Source organism: Ambystoma mexicanum, chromosome 6q, assembly GCF_040938575.1.
Source record: "Ambystoma mexicanum isolate Mex_15411 chromosome 6q, UKY_AmexF1_1, whole genome shotgun sequence".
NCBI lineage: Eukaryota > Metazoa > Chordata > Amphibia > Caudata > Ambystomatidae > Ambystoma > Ambystoma mexicanum.
Window position 1 is genome coordinate 543,342,989 of NC_090937.1, and position 18,778 is coordinate 543,361,766.

Here is an 18,778-nt window from a genome sequence, read left to right on the forward strand (position 1 = left end):
AGACAGCTACGAAACAAAGAAAACTATTCACGTCCTACAAATTATGTATATTCATATAGCATGTATATCTGTTTAATTGTAATAACATACTTTCACTATATACTAGCCTAAAGTATTATTTTCTACTCAAGAACCTTGTATTTCACTCTTACTCATTTGATTTCAGCTTTCACACTCTTTCTAATCCTATCTCAACATTCCTCTTTATGCAATACACCAATTCTTTATTGCCTAAAAAAACAACGTGTCTCACCTTCTATACCACAATTTAATTTCTTTATTCTTCCATACCCCTATCCATCTCAAGTCCTCTATCCAAACCCAACAACGTTCACACTCCTTGCATTCCAAAATACTAACACACATTAGCACACATAAACACTTTTCCTCACCCCTTTTCAATTACAACCCTCATACATATACACTAAATCACACCATTACAACAACCACTGTTTTCCTCAACACATCATGATATTACTATTTATTAAATCAAACCTCGACTCCCTTACTCACTAATAGCAATACTGTGCAACACATTCTACTATGAATATATTTTATTGGCCATTCCCCAATCACATGAATTTACTTATTTTATGCAACAGCACCCGATTTCAATGTCATGTTTACCCAAGCCCACCACACCTATACAGCTTCTTACACTTACAACCTTCCAAACCACACCTATCATCCCACTACACAATCACACAGCACTATTTTCATCTCTACAATAGCACCCACAAACATTTTCAGGGTGTTGCCTTGGAACTCACAAGTACCAAATTACAAAAGTAGTCAAAAAGCAGTGTATGCCAGACAAGAAGTGACACTGTTTTATTCAGGGCCTCATACGCAGCTGGGACAGCAATATTCAAACAGAACTACATGAAAAGGTGCTGTCAAAGAAACTCCCCTAAATCAAAAGCTTTTAGAATTGTCTAAACTAATAACATCAGTCACTTTGCAACATAAAAAGTCTCCCCACCAGAAGCCGATGTCAATACAGATAGCTTGTGAAGGTGAATGGTTTCATACAAGCAGCACCAAAACTTATTTCAATGTAGGTGGTTATAAACAAGAACAAAAAAAACATTGGAATAGACAATAATCGACGAGGCTATGAAGTGGTAGGAGACACTGATATGGCAAAAGAAACCCTTTTAGAAAAAAACATCCCAACAAATGTTCCTTTGGTCCAAACAAACTGTCCAGTGTACAAATGGACTAGCAGCTCAATATGTAACGTGTGCCAGCAATCCTTCAAATTATTCCGACAATTCCTCAATCACTATGTGAAATTAAAATACAAAAGTAGAATCAAAACTTTACAAAACATGGACTGCTACCGAGTACGCATCCACACTGCAATTACAAGGACATTCATTAGCATGCATTTCAGGAACTGCTTGCAAAAGCACCTTCCATCATATCAAAATGTTAGCAACACACCATTCTGTTATATGAAACTGTCACGACCCCCATCCAGAAGACCCCCTTGCAAGCCCATGGGCCCGGAAGGGTCTCCACTAAAACCAGGCATCCTTGGCCTAGGCATTCTTAGGGACAGTCCTGGTGCCTTTGGCGCCAGGCTCATACTTGATAAAGGACTGGTATTGGGAACGACTTTATTTCAGTGTCAATCAACATGGAGGCATCCACATAGCTTGGCTCCTTGGAACCAAGCTATGCTATATAGAATTTTTGGGTGTGGTACCATAGGAACTATTTTACTTGGACTACTTTCTTGAAGCTATTTAAACCACGCCCCACTGGGCTAATACGCTTTGCGTTACTTTACAATTCTGCAACGTGACGCTCACCGTGTTCAGCTGCACCTGCAAACCTTGGAAGAACAGCACCTGTAAAGGAGAAAAAGGACATCGTTAGCAGCAGCAGCTTACCTGTAATTTCATTGTTAGCTGTCCACGGCTCCTGAGATCAGCATCCTGGAACCAGCGCTCCTCCCGGACCGACGGATCCGCAAAAAAGGAAGAAACAAGGCATTAGACATTTTTACAATTTAATGAACGGTGCCGAAAGCTCACCCCGCAACCCGCTCCTCGACCAGCATCGCCTCTGGAATTCCATGCACCGGGTGGTCACCGCGTCCTGTGGAAAGACAAGACAACAGGTTAGCAAGAGGCAAGGCATCATAGCGCTGCGCTTAGTGCCTACTCACCGCATCAAGGCGCTCTAAAAAAGCCATTACTTACCGGCGAGAACCAAGTCAGTCTATGCCACATATTGGACTTCCGCGCACCTAAGGAAGAGAAAATACATTAGTTAAACCAAAAAGGCATGCAAGGACTATAATATAGCACAGCAATAAGACCTACCTGAAAGACTCAAAGCGGGCCGGCATCAGTGAAGTAACTCGATCACAAAGGCCCACCAAGCACAACGCGCCCCTGCCATGAAGGCAGGACGGAGAACACACCTGCATTAAAAACAAGGTGAGGAGAGGTCCAGTGGGGCCGTGGGTATATGGGGTGGTGGGAGACTGTTTACCCCAGTTGCCCAGTCTTCAAGATTGCCCACCTGTATTCCAGGCAGAACCCTCCCGCTGGTCACACCTGGGAACCGCAGAGAAGGATACCTGAGTTCCAACTGCTGGGAGGCGTCCCCGTGGAACCAGGTGAGCGTAACAGAACGCAAAGCCTGCCAAACCAATCCACCTTGGCGCCATGGAGACCTCGGAATTAGACCAATTGGCCCAATTAATAGGAGAACTGCGTGCCGAGGTTCAATCTGCCCGACAGGTGACTAACGGTCTCCGAAGAGATTTAATAGTGACTAAGGAGCGCACAGAAGACATTAGCAGACAATACTTGCAGTCACAAGCAGGACAGACATCTCTGCCTGGAGGCAACCCGATGATGCAGAATCCTACCCTGCCATCCACTTCCTTTCCTCCGGTACAAATCATGCTACCAGGAACAGTTCCTTTGGTACCGCCGGAGCGGTTTACAGGTGATTCACGGAAATACGCAGCTTTCATGAATCAGTGTCGCCTTCACTTTCTTTGCAGGCCAGGAGCATTCCCAAACGACCAAGCTCGGGTAGCGTTTGTTTTATCATACCTGAGCGGTAGCGCAGCAGATTGGTCTGTACCATTTGTGACGCATGATGATCCTTTATTAAATGACTTTGGGGGATTTCAGAGGGAAATGGAGACATTTTTTGCTCGCCATACCCGAGAGCAAGCAGTGGACAATGAACTCCTTTCCCTCTGACAGGGGAATCAGTCCTTGTTAACGTACATTGCTACTTTCAACAGATTGGTTGCCGAAGCTAGGTGACCTGAAAACAAAAGAACCATGTTGTTTCATCGGGGCTTACGATGCGAATTAAAAGACGTTCTAGCTCAAGTAGTTGATCCTCCTTGAGACTGTTCTGAGTTCATAAATCTGGTCGTACACTAGATCACCGGTTGCAAGACCGAAAAGCAGATTGTTCCAAAATGGATTCCCGGGCTGTGTATGTTCGGTCTAGAGACAATGTAACCCGAGCACAAGAAAGCACTGTGGAGCCCATGCAAATTGGGGGCGTGCGACCTCCATTAATAAAACAAGAGCGAGATAAAAAAGGCAACAACAGTTATGTCTGTATTGCGGAAAACCTGGCCATTTCCTGAAGGACTGCCCGGTGAAACCTCTAAGGAAGATCATCGGGGCCATGGAAAAAGATAAAGAGAAAGAATCTAAATCAGAAAACTACCCAGCTCGGCAAACGTAGAGGTCAGTTTGTCGAGTGAGAGGAAAGAGCCACCGACCTCACACTTTGCAATACCAGTGATCTTAATCAATAATCAACGGTTGTCAAGAATGCATGCCGTTGAGGCATACATCGACAGCGGGGCAGTCAGGAATTATATAGATCAAGACCTGGCTGCAGAGATGGGGCTTCCCTTATGTTCTAAGCCGACTACAGACAAGGTGACTACGGTAGATGGGACAGAAATCGCTTCCGGACCCGTAACCCAATGCACAGCCGAGATAAACTTGCTGTGCCAGGACGGGCATCGGGAACTCATTTCGTTCGATCTCATCAAGGCACCTCAATTCCGACGTATACTAGGGATGCCATTGTTAGTCGCTCACAACCCTTTGATCGACTGGCGGGCCAGGAAGTTAACTTTCCCCAGTGACTGCATCCAACCTGTTATTATCAAGAACAGAAACCAGCTTTCAGTATTTCTGCAACTCCCGGAGCGACAACATCAACTCTGGGTGTAACTAATACCTTGCCAGAGGAATACCGCGATTTCCAGGATGTATTCCAGAAGGACCAAGCAAACACCCTGCCGCCGCACAGGCCTTATGACTGTCAAATCGACCTTGTTCCTGGTGGCCAAGTACCTTGTGGCAGAATCTATGCTCTTACGGAACCTGAAAATCTTTATCTGAACTCTTACTTAGACCAATACCTTATAAATGGATTCATCCGTCCACCGAAGTCCCCTGCAGCCAGTCCTTTGTTCTTCGTGCCGAAAAAAGAAGGGGACTTAAGGACCTGTATTGACTACCGCGCATTAAACCAGATCACTGTAAAGAACCGTTATCCCTTGCCACCTATCCCGGAAATGCTGGACCAGGTCAAAGATGCTCAGATTTACACCAAATTAGATTTTCGAGGAGCGTACCACCTGGTCCGGGTCAGAAGCGGAGACAAATGGAAAACTGCCTTCCATACCAAATATGGTTTATTCAAATATCAAGTCATGCCCTTTGGATTATGCAACGCTCTGGCAGCATTCCAATATTTCATGAATGACGTCTTGAGAGAGTTCATTGATGTCTGCCCTAGTGTGCATAGATGATATCCTAGTGTACTCAACCTCAAAACAGGATCATATCAAGCACATCCGTTCAGACCTCGCCAAGCTCCGTGAACATCGTTTATATGCAAAGCTTGAAAAGTGTTTCTTTCACGTAACCGAAGTAGAGTTTCTAGGCTTTATCTTTAATCCCGGAGGCATCAGGATGGACCTGCACAAAGTTGACGCCGTTCTCAAGTGGCCATCACCAACGTCAGTAAAAGGAGTGCAAAGTATGTTGGGCTTTGCGAACTTCTATCGTCGGTTCATACCAGACTTCTCCAAAGTTGTACACCCTATCACCGTATTACTACGAAAAAATAACAAATAATTTGCCTGGACCGAAGAATCAGCAAAAGCTTTTCAGGAACTTAAGAAAAGGTTCACCTCAGCGCCAATCCTGCGACTTCCATGTCCAGATCTGCCTTATATCATGGAAACGGACGCTTCCAGTATAGCAATGGGAGCTGTCCTCTCACAAAGAGATCCTGACACCGGCCAGCTACATCCAGTGGCCTTCTGGTCAAAGAAGTTCTCACCTCCAGAAGTAAATTAGGCCATTACGGAAAAAGAACTCTTGGCAATCAAATCCGCCTTTAAAGCTTGGCAACACTATCTTCTCAGGGCCAGACACACCATTACAGTTATCACGGACCACCGGAATCTGCAATATCTTAAAACAGCTAAAGCCTGGTCTTCACGCCAGTTGCGGTGGGCTCTTTTCTTCGCCAAATATTATTATGTCAGTACATTTCGACCAGGGGTCAAGAATGGAAAAGCTGACGCACTCTCTCGTACTGGCACTGATGACATAGTTTATACCGCCCCAGACCCAGTCCACATCATACCTGAAGACAAACTCTTAGGCCTCACTACGGCCTTAACCCAAATGGAGCTGAGAAAATAAATTCAACAAACCATGAATCCGGATGCCCTCCTTGCATGGCAAGCGCAGGGGGAACAATATTCCATCAAAGATCACTTACCCTTTTTTAAGGGTCATCTGTACACACCCACCAAGGACTTACAGCAACAAATCATTTCAGGTTATCACGATTCTTTGATCGAAGGATAGCCTGGAATTAACAAGACCTTAGCCAAGGTAAAACAGAACTTCTGGTGGCCTACCTGGCGTAGAGATGTCATCCAATACATTCAGTCTTGTGGAGTCTGCGCACAAAACAAGTCGCAAAAACAAAAACCATCTGGCCTTCTAAAACCTCTGGACATTCCTCCTGCACCATGGCACACTCTTTCCCTCAACTTCATCACTGACCTACGTTCCAGTCAAGGGTTCAACACCATCCTTGCAGTCGCAGACCTATTTTCTAAAATGGTGCACTTTATTCCGCTCAAAGGCCTCCCTGACGCATCCACTCTAGCCAAGGTATTTCTGGACGGTATTGTTAAACTACATGGCTTCCCATCAGTCCTAATCTCCGATCGAGGTAGCCAGTTCGTCTCTATTTTTTGGAGAAAGTGTTGTGCAATGGCGCAAATTGACATCCGGCTATCCACTAGCCATCACCCCCAAATGATCGGTCAGACTGAGAGAACCAATCAGACCCTTGAGCAATACCTACGATGCATGTTGCACCATGAATTAAGAGACTGGAAGGACTTACTATGGATAGCCGAGTACGCATATAACAACTCCTTGCATTCCAGTACCAGACAAACACCCTTTTACACCCTATATGGTAGACACCAACATACCTCAGAACTGGATCTCCCAACCAGCTTGGGAATGCCAGCAGTAAAAACCCTTCACACCAACATCACTCAGGCTTTCAAAAAGGCCAAAGAACATCTAATTTGCGCCAAAGACAAACAAAAACAATTTGCCGACCAACACAGGAAAAAGGCCCCAGACTAATAAGTAGGGGACAAGGTTTGGCTGGCCATCCAGGTTTATACCCATCAAAGGAACTCGAACATTTCAACCCAGGAACTTAGGACCCTATACCATCAAGGCGATTATTAATCCAGCGGCCGTCAAATTAGATTTACCATCCAATCTACACATCCACCCGGTATTTCATGTGTCCCCTTTAAAACCAATGCAGCCTGGTACACGGATTGGAACACCACCAAAACCCATTCTTGTTGACGGAGAACCAGAATTCGAAGTTAAAGGCATACTAGACTCCAAGTATTCAAGGGGGAAGTTATACTATTTATTTGATTGGAAAGGATTTGGACCCCAAGATAGATCCTGGGAACCCTGTGAAAATGTTCATGCACCACGTCTGATCAAAAACTATCATCGAAACTTCCCAACTAAACCCGGGCCGGGTAAGAGGAACATGTTGAGAGGGGCCTTGGGGGGGAGTGCTGTCACGACCCCCATCCAGAAGACCCCCTGGCAAGCCCATAGGCCAGGAAGGGTCTTCACTAAAACCAGGCATCCTTGGCCTAGGTCTTCTTGGGGCCAGTCCTGGTGCCTTTGGCGCCAGGCTCATTCTTGATAAAGGACTGGTATTGGGAACTACTTTATTTCAGTGTCAATCAACATGGAGGCATCCACATAGCTTGGCTCCTTGCAACCAAGCTATGCGGTATAGTATTTTTGGGTGTGGTACCATAGGAACTATTTTACCTGGACTACTTTCTTGAAGCTATTTAAACCACGCCCGACTGGGATAATACGCTTCGCGTTACTTTGCAATTCTGCAACGTGACGCTCACCGTGTTCAGCTGCCCACGCGAACCTCAGAAGAACAGCATCTGTAAAGGAGAAAAAGCACATTGTTAGCAGCAGCAGCTTTCCTGTAATTTCATCGTTAGCTGTCCATGACTCTTGAGATCAGCATCCTAGAACCAGCGCTCCTCCCGAACTGACGGATCTGCAAAAAAGGAAGAAACAAGGCATTAGACATTTTTACAATTTAATGAATGGTGCTGAAAGCTCACCTCGCAACCCGCTCCTCGACCGGCATCGCCTCAGGAATTCCATGCACAGGGTGATCACTGCGACCTGTGGAAAGACAAGACAACAGGTTAGCAAGAAGCAAGGCATCATAGCGCTGCGCTTAGCGCCTACTCACTGCACCAAGGCACTCTAAAAAAGCCATTACTTACCGGCAAGAACCAATTCAACATTGCCCACCTGTATTCCAGGCAGAACCCTCCCGCTGGTCACACCTGTGAACCGCAGAGAAGGATACCTGAGTCCCAACTGCTGGGTGGCGTCCCAGTGAAGCCAGGTGAGCGTAACAGAAACCTAGTCCACTATGCAGTATTGCTCTAGAACTGCAAACATTAAATACCATTCTCCTACATGGAACAGAAAGAAAAACTCCTTTGAGAAATAGAAAACATCCAAAGTAAATATTTTGGAACTGAATTTGACTTGGAAAATTCAGTAACTTAACAATACATTAGTGAAAACTCACGAACACCAACCTACTTACAAACATATACAAAAAGGAAAAAGCAACGTTTCAAAATACATCTGCTGAAATACCAGACAAAGTATGTGTCTGTTGTTGCAGAACCTTTTATAGAAAGAGCACACACATTGTAGATATATCCTACACAATAGAAGATAATGAGGAAGTCCAATGTTTACAATTAGCTTCATATCTAACAGCAGGAAATACATACAAAATAACTGACCCCTCAATAGTTTTCATGTACTGCAATACAAAGCTTAACAATAACCGAATGTCAGAACATGCTATCACTAATCACTAATCCAAACAGTACATCCATTATAGGCTATAATCAGCCTTCAACCCAAAACTGTCCAATTGTCTCCATCCCAGTTACTAAAAAACATTTGTGGTAAAGTCGTATATTTGCCATTAGATCTTATAGAAAATGTAGACACTCTAGGAGTATGACAGCCAATAGAACAATCTTTAATTGTACTAGTTGTTGGTGTATTAACAAAAGACAAAAGAAATTGGCAACAACTAGTTGACTTAAACAAAGTTTGACAAGCCCAACAATATCCTTAAGAAAACAATGAGTACTACAGAGATATAAACATAGAGGAAAGCTGCAGAGAATCCACCCAAATAATTGAAGATTTACAGAAAACTGTCCAATTGAACATGTGGATCATTTTACTGCAGCCAACATTTTAGACCAGTATACAATTCAGCCACTCCATTCCAAAGACAACATAGAAGATGCATTAGAACATATCAAAAGTGTCAAGCCAAAGTATCTCCAATGAACATATGGGAGAAAAGTGTAGAAACACATTCTTTTCCTCTACTCTTTCCTATGGGAAAAAGAGGAAGATATGATGAAAGATACACACAAATTAGTGCAATCGAATATCACTCTTTACAAATGTTTTCTGAAGACCCAAGATTCTGAAAACATGTAGAATACGTTATTTTCCACCTCCTGTTTGAAAGCAAACTAGCAACTCTATGTTATGGAGTTGCACACACATTAAAAAACAGGCTCTAATTTCTAAAATATGTCAGCTACCCAACTGCTTCAAAAGATAAAAGAAACAGATGAAGTTGTACAGTCAAGTATGACAAATCACTTGGCAAACAAGTGTAGTACAAAAGAATACTGGCTCTGATGTCACACTGATCTACATTGTATGCTGAGGAACCTATACCCACCCACATGGTTTGTTACTTCAAGTTGACTTGCATGAATCCTTACATACTGCAAACCAAAATGAAGAAGGAACAGATAAAGAAACACCAGGAGAACTTTGTTCTCTTGAGCTGTCAATGTTTCAAGATACTTTAACCATCACTTCATTGCCATGCTGCACTTCATCTGCAATCAAACTACCTGTCCACTCAGAGATGTAGAACACTTCTTTTGGAAATACAATATTTATACAGATGAGCACCACATATCCACATGCTTTTGTGGCTAGAAAATGCTCCCAAACATAGCCATGAAAGTGATGCCACAGTTTTACAATGTAAACATAAGTGTGGCAATTACTGCCCATGTCGATATGAAACCAAAGGTAACTACAATTCCAAATTTCGCTTTGGCAACCCAAGGCCAGTTTCCACAAAAGGACAAGTAAACTACTTGATGCCTTCTGTTAGACACAGTGTAAAAAGCAAATCCGCTAAAACACATAGAACATTAAAAGAGATGAGGCATCCAATACATCAATGATTGCAATGCAATAATTGCCCTCTTGCGGCATGCACATATAGTCATGCAATACTTTGCAGACAATTCCACTGAAGTTGCAGTTGCAAGATATGTCACAGCCCATTTCACCCAAGCTGAAAAGAGAGTGCTAAAGGACCATTGGAAGGACATATCATTTGACAAAACCCTGTAGCACAGTATAAACGTGCTGTCACATAAAGAATGTGGGTGATATGGGTAGATGATCAATATGTCCAGCATAACATTTACTACCCGCATTAGATCCACTCAGTCAGAGAGCATTCCTCCATTGACCTCCCTGCCCTCCTGCCTACAGGTCATAAACAACATCATCTCCCCCACCACTACACTACCTACCACCTAACCTGTACATGAATTCACCAGCCCTTTGGTTGCAACACTTCGCTATCAAACCTACCCCCAATCAAGCATGTGCTCTGCATCTCAGGAACTTTAGACTAGGCTCTAGATTCTTTCCCACAACCACACAAAGTCACTCTCACACCATGGTTCCCATAATCCATAATACTTCAGTCAGACATACTTACACCCCCAAGTCAACACCTACTGCAAACACCTCTCCTAAGGCTCCCACTACCATCGTTGACATCAATCATTCTCCAAAGATACCACCATCAAGGGTGCATTAATTAATGCAAGGTCACTCCATGCTCATGCCTTGGATTTTGCAGACTATATCAAGGTGTATAACCTAGACATCACAGAGACTTGGCTTCATGCAGCTGCAGTACCATTACTCTCACTTGCCATCCCCAATGGCTACTACATTACAAGATGCAACAGAGACTCTGACCATTCCAAAGGCAGGGGTGTCACCTTTATATCCAAAAGCTCCCTAGGCCTCAGACATATTCCTAATCAGAATATTCCTTCAGCAGAATTACTATTCGTTAAGCTGCCCGCCTCAGCTACCCAAACCATTACCATGCACCTCATCTATAGGCCACCTGGACCTGTCTCCACCTTCTTAGACGACATTACCACCCTTCTATTGGTCGACACTAAACCCAAGTCACAAATCATCCTGGTGACCTTAATCTCGGCCTCCAAGATGCCAATGACTATAAACCCATAGATATTGCCAGTGCTATAACGGAATTGGGCTTATCCCATCTGATCCAGGAACCTACACATAGCAAAGGAAGAACACTTGACTGGCTAGCTGAACTTAATTTTATCGTCAACATAGTGGCTAATTCGCCCTTCGCCTGGTCAGGTCACCACATGATAACCTTTAATATCAAAGCCAATAACCACTGCTCAAAACAGAACACCCAGAACATCGCACTCCCCATTAACACGAGAAATAAAAGGGACATAATGAGCGAGAAACTGATCCCACTAATTCTACCCTTACTAAACAAAGCGACTGAATTGTGCACTGACCCCACGGTCTTAGTTGACACATATAATCAAACCATAGTCAATGCCATTAACTCCATTGACCCTCTCAAACCATGAAAATCCAAACCACAAGCACAACTGAACTCCTGGTTCACACCACATCTCAGAACACTATGCAAAGAAAAAATAAATGCAGAACCCCGTTAGAAAAGCCTACCCTCAGTTGTGAATAAGGACAGCCTTACACTAGCATCCTCCAACAATAAAGAGGCAATTTTCCAAGCCAAAAGAGACACCTATAACAATTGGATCGCACAAGCTAAATCAAGCAGTAAAGAGCTCTTTAAGATACTTAAAGAATTAGAATCGCTGTCAGCCCCCCCGCGATACCTGAGTCAAAGACAGTGCATGGTGCTCTAATATTCAAAATGCACTCTTAGACAAAATTCCCATGCTACAAACCAAAATAAATGCCAAATAATGCAGTCTAGCAGCTAATCCACAGCATAGGACTCCTACTAGAGTGCCTGACATCCCTCAATTCAGTCACAAACAATTTAACGTCTCACCACTCTCTATCAAAGAGGTAGAAAGTATCATCCTCAAATTTAAACTCTCTAACTGCCAGGGCGACACATATCCAGCCCCTATCATTAAGGAGGCTACTAATGAATTAGCCCAAATCATCCCTGCACTAATAAACACCTCGTTCAACACAGGCATCGTGCCAGACAACCTTAAGGATGCTTGGGTCCTTCCCCTACTCAGAAAAAACCTCACTAGAGCCAAGTACCCCTACTAATTAGAAGTCAATCACGACCATCCCTTTCCTGCTGAAAATACTGGACAGAGAGGCTTACCTGCAGATCCAGGACTATTTAGAATCCAATAACCTCCTTGGCCTCTGACAGTCCTGCTTCTGACCTAGGCATGGAACCGAAACAGCACTAATTGATTTAAAAACCTAAATTGAAGACCTTAAAGATAATCGCAAGATGGCCCTCCTCTTATTGCCCGACCTTTCGGCAGCGTTTGATTTGGTTAACCATCAAATACTCTGCCAACATCTCAAAACCACAGCTCGCTTCTCTGATAAGGCGACTAGCTGGATCAGATTGTTAATGGAGAATAGATCTATGAGGGTCTTCTCCCCACATGCCTCCGCTGGACAATCCCCTGTTCTGTATGGGGTCCCCCAAGGATCCTGCGTATCTCCAACACTGTATAATGTGTTTACCAAACCTCTTTTGATATTCTTGACTGTTTGGGTGTCATCTACACTAACTACGCAGATGACACCGAAATACTCATTCTCATCTATGAAGACCACAAAAGCCTACTCAAAAGCACTAAATGATATCTACTTGGTCATCCATGCTTGGATGTCACCTCATGGGCTCTGTCTTAATAACAATAAGATATTGCTACTCCTCCTTGGATCCCAACCTAGACTTAATAGACTGGGTCCTGCCTTCAACTCCTTTATCATCGATGGCAACATCATAAAGGTCTCTAATGACACAAAAACCCTAGATGTATATCTAGAGTCCACACTATCCTTAAGTAGACAAACCAATGCCATAATATCATCAAATGCCTATACCTGTAAACTTATCACCGCCTGTCAACCATTCCTCACGTCCTCAACTGCATCACCCTTGCTCGAACCCTGATCATGTCGAAACTCGACTATTGCAATGCACTCTATCTAGGGACCAGTCAACAGAACCTAAATAAATTACAAGTAACACAAAACAACGCCATTAGGGCAGCCCTAAACATCCCAAGAAAACATCATATCTCTGACACTAGACACAGCCTACACTGTCTATCGATTACCCAAAGAATCACACTCAAATCCCTTTCACCTATGCACAAATGTCTAGCCAACCAAGCACCAAAATACCTGTCCAACAGCTCCTCAACTATCTCTTCCAATCGCCCTCATAGAGCAGTCCAAGCACACGGCCTCCTGCTACCCAGGTTCAAGCTACAGAAAGCTTGGGGCTGCAGCTTACTGGTGCTCACCACCAGTCTGTGGAATTTGCTACCCTACCTTCTCAGATCCGAATCCTCTTTCTATTCATTTACAAGTCAAACTTAAACTTGGCTTGCTTCATAGGACCACCCTAACCTATAATAAACACACAGCTCACATTAACTGACACCGGTTCTTTACTCCTGTGTAATTCCTGATGTGGATCTCCACTGTAAATATAATCTGTGTGTAAATGGATATGTAATAATTGTGTTGTAAATGTAATTGTATATTTAAAATGTGATGTATATGCTGCATTGACAGTTTCATGCAACCGCAACCCCCTAAGAAATGCACCCAGATGCCCTTGGGCCAGGTGCGCTATGCAAATTAAAAAAATACAAATACAAATATGGAGCTGCAGACTTTTTGACAAGTACAGCGTTATATGGAACATCTGAAAATATTGTCTGATTAAACCTTGGTCTATCATCATCCCGAAAAAGTATACTAAAAACCTACCAAGAGAAAGATTCAATAGCCACAAATGATCTCAACAGCCAGGACATTTTAAAAAAGCTATTTAATTCACACATACTATCCACACAGAAGTACTGCTTTGGAAAGGTACCTGTACAACATAGCCCAAAACTAATCCTACAAAAACAATGTTATACCTGATGTGGCAACTGGGAATTATTCCGTATCAACTTGTGATGGAAGCCTAGTAAAACTTAGCAAGTCCAACATAATTAATCATATAACGTTATCATTGAAATCTCTACAACATCAAGAACTTAATTACATGGCCCTACTACATCTTTTCAAAGGTTGTAGAAAAGAAGAATTATTAGTGACCACAACTCATTTGAAGCTGCTTTCAACGCAAATGAAAGCAGTATAAACATTTCAATTTTAAAAAATGCAAACACATGTTGAACATTGAACGCCAACAAGAGGGATACATTAAAGCTGTACTAGACAAAGACACTCCTGAAGGCCGTCAACATTCTCTTACAGGAAGCAAATAACCACTTGGAGAACCACTCATTCTAAATGAAGCATACATATTCATGACTAAGGTAGAAAACACCATGTATCAATTTAGACAATCTGAAGATGACTTGTCAGTGCTCCAATCACAGCTAAATGATAAACTACTCACCATTGATCTAGAAGTCACTGAAGAAATTAAACATGGACTTAAACATGAAACTAAAACGTGTACCTTCAAAAATTATAAACCTTGCATCTTGTATGTAAGTGGTGAAAGAGGTTCTGGCAAAATGCTCTTATTTAAAATAATCTGCATATTTTTGTAAGACCTAACAAACAACCTTTCAGCTGTTGTAACAGCCACCATTTCTAGCTGCCTACAACATGGGAGGTGTCACTTTACACCAACTACTTCTCCTTCCAGTAGAACACTACAACAAATTAGAATACTACAAATTATCAGCAGAAGCTGCTACTGAAGTATGCATAATTCTGAAACAAATTAAAGTCCTCCTGACGAATGAAGTAAGCATGGTTTCCAACCTCATGATGGCTTTAGTTCATCTCAGAATGCAAGAAATCCTAAAACCGACTAGGAAGAAATGTTTGGAGGAAAAAATGTTATTGTTTTCGGAGAGCTCATACAGTTAACACCAGTAAAAGGTCAACTGATTTTCAAAGCCTTAGGACACACTCCTAATGTTGTAACACACTCTGCAGCATTGGAAATATAAATCTCTGGCAACACTTTGGCTACACTAACTCAAAACATGTGTCAATCTGCAGATCTAGCCTATGCTAACATTTTAAAAAGCATTAGAAGTGGTATGCTTACTAAAGATGCAAAATCCATCTTAAAAGTCAGAGTAATCGATGAGCTGTAAGGGCAAAAGTCATCTGCCCCTGATGTCATGGAACAATTAACTCAACAAAACATAAAAGGCAGATGATTAATACCAACACTTGCAAGCTGTAGCCAATTCAACGATACAATGTTGAAAAAAGATATGCAACCCATGGTAAATAAGAGCTCCACAGACAAACTAGAAGTGCACGGCATGACACTCCCTGTGTGTCAACAAGCAACAACACAACTAAATAGCTTACACAAATGTATCTCCAACACATCTGGATTAGAAAAACTATTAACTTTGTGTCTAAACTGCAGAGTAATTCTAAAACATAACCTTGACGTAAAACAAGGTTTACTCAATGGAGCAATTGGTACAGTTGTTGGATTCCAAACATATCTACATGGCAACATTCAATTTGTCAAGTTCTACTGTGACAAACTTACAGAAATTAAAAGTATAGGCTTCACAATTGCATGTTTCCTTCTTTTCAAAGACATGTATGAATTGTTTGTTTGTTTGTTTGTTTATTTATTTATTGTGCGCACCAGACCCTGAGGTAGCAGGGCGCATGTGACAAGAGGGCTTACAGCTTAGTTACAGACGTTACAAGTTTACAGACATTACAAGTTTACAGAACATGGTAGAACAGTTTTCTTGGTTCCACGGGATGAGGGTTAGGCAATAGAGTACAAGTACAAGCGGTATGCTGACACCAAGTCAGCAGGCTGACGTAACAAGATAGCAAATCTATATCAGGTACAATACATGCAGTAGGTGCGTGGGGAGAATGAGGGTTACATAGCATTCTCAGTGAGCCATTTTATTGTGTTCTTTCTGAATTTGTTGAACGTTAGGTCATATCTAAGTGCGTGAGGTAGGGAGTTCCACAATTGAGCTGCCCTAACTTGGAAGCTGGACCCTCCAATAGTGGACAGTTTAAATCTGGGCACTAGTAGGCAGTTGGGGCTGGTTATTCTTGTTGGTCTAGTAGAATTTTGTCTAGTAAATTGTTCTTTTAAGTAGCTAGGGGCTTTGTTGTTTAAGCATTTGTGGATGAGGGAGGCAGATTTGAGGTTGATTTTTTCTTGGGTAGAGAGCCATTTCTGGGATTACTTAGGGCCGCTCTAAGTGCATTATTTTGGAGCACTTGTATTCTGTTGATGGTTTGTTTAGATGCCCCTATGTAGAGGGAATTACAATAATCTCATTTTGAGAGGATAAGGGCTCTGGATAAGATTAGGCAACTGTCATCTGATAGGAATTGTTTCCCGGCTCGAATTAATTTACATGTATAGGCCGTGGATGAAGCCAATGAATTTACCTGTTTGGTAAAGGATAAGGTCGAATCGAGATAGGAACCTAGTGTTTTACTTCTCTGGCGACCTTGATGGTGTTCCCATCGATGATGAATGCTGAATAATTAGGGTTGAGTTTAGCGATGCGATCTGTGGTACCCAGGATGATAAGCTCTGTTTTATCATCATTCAGGCATAGGCCATGGTTGGCCATCCATGCCTGAACGATGCTATAGACTCTGTTCACCAAAGCCAGATCTTCCACATGATACCCGGTAAGTGGTAGGAGAATTTGGGTATCGTCTGTGTAATTGGTATAGGTGATACCCAGATTGTCAAGATCATCAAAGAGAGGCTTGGTGGAGATATTGTAGAGTGTTGGCGAGACACAAGATCCCTGGGGCACTCCACAAGTGATAGGTATCGGGTCTGCTGCCGCTGAGGGGGAGAACACCCTCATAGTCCTGTCACTAAGGAATGACTGTATCCAGACTATAGCCTCCCCTGAAAAGTGGGCCGCAGAGTCCAGGTAATTACACAGGACTCTGTGGTCCACCAGGTGAAAGGCGGCTGAGAGGTCTAGTAGGAGGAGGAGTGCTAATTTACCCTCGTCTCTGAGTGAGTCTATTTGGGCCTTTAAATCAATAAGGGCAGTCTCTGTGCCATGTTGAGGTCGGAAACCAGATTGGCGGGTGCCAAGAAAATGGTTTACCTCAAGGAAGTTCTGAATTTGGGTGCATGCGACCTTATCTAGTAGTTTGTGGGAATGTTAGGTTCCAGTGTTTGTTTTTTCAGAAGGGGGAGTACCCAGGATTCTTTTAGGTTACGTGGAATTGTGCCAGTAGTGAAGCAGGCATTGATGAGTTTGGTGATGAAGGGAGCTAGATCTCTAGCAGCGTCCTTGACCAGTTGTGCTGGGCATTGGTCGCCTTTGCAGTTGTGAAGGCATCATGAAGCAAGACGCAGACAACATATTCTGAATTAAAATAAAATACTTTATTAACTGAAATGTCAGGATAGAAAAAGGGATGATTACCCCAAGTTCCAAACACAAAACAACATTGAGACTCTGTCCTCAAGTCAATAAATGGTTCAGGTCTCTCAAGTTTCCCTTCCCAAGACATATCTTCAGTATCCTTATTCTTTTTAGGCTCTTTGCCACACTTGTACACTCTTTTTATGGTTGATTTTCATATAAATATATTGACTATGTTAGTTTATGTGTCAGGTTTCCAATTAATTCACCTTTCAATGTATGTTTCTGTTATATGCAGACTTCCTACATTTTGTTATTCAATATTCCTCTTTGTGGTTCAGTGTTGAAGTTCCATTCACTTTAGAGTTCCGCATACAATGGTATTACGTGGATTAAAACTTGGGTTCAATTTAGGATTCAGGTTGCACCTAGATTCAAAGTTCTGTTCACTTTAAGATTCAGCAGACAGTGATTTGACTTGGATTCAAAGTTCTGTTCACTTTTAAACTCAATTTGAAGTTCTGTTCACTTTTTAACTCAATATGTTCCTGTTCTGCTTATTTATCAAGTTTTAATTCAATGTGTTATTCAATAGACATGTAGTTGTACTCATTCAAGTTTTTATTCAGTTCAGTGTTCAGTGGGCATGTAGTTGCAAGCATTAAAGTTTTCATTCAGTTTGGTGTGCAATAGACATATGGCTATTCTCAATAACGTTATAATTATGTTTTGTATTAATGTTTTCATTCAGTTCGGTATTGCATGGGTTGCATTCGTAACTTACTTTCGGTTCAACCCATTGTTTAATATTCCTTTAATTTGCTTTCAATGAAATGCCCAGCACTCAGAGAGTTTCGAGAATGTGTTTCCTCAAACACACAACCACTCCGACACAAGGTATTCCTAATAGTTCAACAGTTAACATTGATTTGTATCGGAGACATTTGAAAATGTTTCCTCATACAAACAACCACTCTGATACAAAGTATTCCTCTAGAATATGAAAATTCAAACACTTGCGCACCAGGTTTCTCAGTTGCTAGAAACTCTCTGGTCACATTCACAACATTCCCAGAAGGGCATGTCAGTCAGCCTTCTGCTTTCCACATCAGGGTCCCAACTCCTGCCCCTCAGGCATTCTAGTATCAATCGCTGCACACAGGGGAACCAGCATTTTGAAAAAAAGGGAAAGGGACAGCCCCTCAAAACGGCTCCTTTCACAGAGTTTGAACTGCTCCACAGAGCTGCAGCTCCCATGACATGCTTCCATAGACTGTCTCTCTCTGCTGACGTATGCGTCTTGACATGCTTCTTAAAATGTATTCCCTGCCGCTTGCACTGGCATCCCTGCTGCTGCTTTCATCACTGTTTACACAGGTCCCCCTTTTCTGC